Raw genomic sequence first — 2,500 nt, 5'->3', positions numbered from 1 at the left:
ACTTCAATTTTCTGAACCCTGCACACGCAACCAATCAGAATGGGAGAATGGGAACATGCGGAACTCTTTTCCATCTTAATAGTTTTTAAAAACATCGACTCTTAAAATTAGGATTCTTTGAGACAGAAAATTTGCAGAAATCTTCGACCATCGACTCGTTCAAAAAGAGTTCTCACTTCACTATAATCGTTTTACATTCATTCCCAGTTTCCTAAGACTTCGGGATTCTAGCTTTTTTAATACTTTAACTCAAGAAGTTATAATCGCAATTGTGGGATACCCTAAATTCGTATCAAGGAAGAGAAAATATCTTACCAATATGTCTCGAGAAAATTTTAAGGTTTAATTCATGTTCTTTCAGTTAGTCGCAAACAGGTGATCGTTTGTTTATGGTTACCACTTTGTAAACAATCATTCGTAAACTGGTTGCGATGCTGACGTCGTTACCGGGCAGGTGTCATTTATTACACAAAAAGAATTCACTTGATCAATCGTCAAATGTATTTTTGTTATTTAGTCCTTCCGCGTATATCTACATTTTAACAACATTTGTACGATAATAACATGTAAACGCATGTTGTTTTATTTTTATTAAATAGTTTGCACACCGTTTGATACCTCGGAGATTTCTGAAGTAATAGAGAGTCTAGAGAGGTTAAGCATGACGTTTACGGCAAAAGGCAATTAGGGTTTTGCCAAAAATGTAAGAACCCTGCTTGATATTAGCTCATTTCTGTCCTGTTAGCTCCATATATCAAGCAACTTCTCAAAGGAACGAGACAAGTTAAAATGAGAGAATTTTCACGCTTCTATGATAAGCAGGAGCGTGCCGTATTCCGTTTGCCTTTTGCCGTAAACGTCATGAAAAATGACGGCTCATCAAAAAGCCTCAAGTAAAAACTTCAAGAATACGAGTCACACGAATAGATTATTATATATACTGATTCTCCAGCCAGTACGCATTGAAGATCTAAGATCGACTGGATGAATCGCTCTTCAGGATATGTCCTTCTTCAAAAATGCAAAAGACAATTCTCCAATACCTGTATTGCCAATTCTCAGAATTTCGTGTTTGTAAAAATGCACACAATAACAAATATGATGTAAAATATTAAAAAATACAGAGCGGAAAAGCGCTTTCTATTGCCAAAGCAGCTTAGCGGAATACATCAAGTATACCTTTTGTTTTAAAAGTGAGTCCAAAGAACTGAACGACTACAGAAGAACGCCGATTTATTGCTGGAGAAATCGAAATCAATTTTTGAGTTTCTTATCTCTTTACAAAACGCTATGGAAAACTCAAGGATTCATGGCCAACCTCCAATCGGTGAAGGCGATTTCTTTAATTGTGTATGCGTTTTGTCGATTGTGCTTTACACAGATAAACCTATCAGAGGAAATGTTTATGCCGGTGAAGCTAATCCGCGTGAATTTGGGCGCCCGTGCATTACCTCACGTTAAATAGTGTTTCTTGCTCCCACACCTCCTAGATTTCTTATGTAAATGAGTGTTGTCCTCAGTAATATATCTAAACGTCTGGCCTTGTAGCTCGCTCGGTAGAGCAACGGTGGTCTATCCAGCTAGTCGTAGTTAGATCTCGGGATGCAGGGATGGCGCCGCAGTGGTGAGAGCGCTCGCCTCCCACCAATGTGGCCCGGCTTCGATTTCCAGACTCGGCGTCATATGTGGGTTTAGTTTGTTGGTTCTCTACTCTGCACCGAGAGGTTTTCCTCTGGGTACTCCGGATTTCCCCTCTCCTCAAAAACTAAAATTTGATTTCATTTGCGTTAACTTGTTAATTTCAATTTACAGTGTCCCCGATTATTGCTCTACGGCGCTAGAAGATTAGATAGACACTTCAATAAAGTTCCTTTCCTTTCCTTTCCTTTCGATTCCCACCCAGGTAAGAGATTTTTCTCCGTCCTTGGGTGACGCACAAATATAACTTCCTGATGCTGTTGATCAGCGAAGGTTCTTCATCCCCCATCCATCACGTTTTTACAATAGTGTAAGGCCTCAGTTGATTTCTGTCATATACTGATAGATTTCTTATTGTTTGACAGTTAGAGGAGTTGCAAAAATGACAGCAGGTATGAAAACATTGCAAAATGCGCGCTCTTTGATTTCTGCAATGTTTTGAATTAAAGCAAAGTAATACTGCAAGGCTGGTCATTAACTCCCTGAAGAAGTCAGGGCGTGCCTGACGAAATATTGGTAAATCAAAAATATATATATCCTCACAGCCGTACAACCAACCTTGCAGGATTATTTTGTTTTAAATCTACAAATTATTTGCTGGTTAGATCTGCCAAGATCCGGCGCTTCCACTTTGTGCAGCTTGCCCTTGCAAAAACAATTGTCCACAAATGTTTTGAATAACGAATAATGATGTTTTCAATGTTTGTTGAATGTTATTCAATGTTTTGAAGACGATGAATAACGAATTAACGGCTTAAAAAAGAATAAGGAATATTTACCGTTCGAACATTTGGAATATTTA

At 38.4% G+C, this 2,500-nt stretch overlaps 1 protein-coding gene across 1 annotated transcript in view; it reads right to left on the bottom strand.

Moving 5' to 3' along the window:
* LOC137984888 (phospholipid-transporting ATPase ABCA3-like) overlaps nucleotides 1-3 on the bottom strand; it is a 47,927-nt gene extending 47,924 nt beyond the window's left edge. Inside the window, exon 1 of the mRNA XM_068832221.1 lies at nucleotides 1-3. This exon is cut by the window's left edge and continues 150 nt beyond it. The gene's annotated coding sequence lies outside the window, so the exon portion shown is untranslated.
* Nucleotides 4-2,500: the final 2,497 nt, after the last annotated feature.

This window comes from Montipora foliosa, chromosome 14 (assembly GCF_036669935.1).
Source record: "Montipora foliosa isolate CH-2021 chromosome 14, ASM3666993v2, whole genome shotgun sequence".
NCBI classification, from domain to species: Eukaryota; Metazoa; Cnidaria; class Anthozoa; order Scleractinia; family Acroporidae; genus Montipora; species Montipora foliosa.
This window is presented reverse-complemented; position numbering and strand designations above follow the sequence as displayed.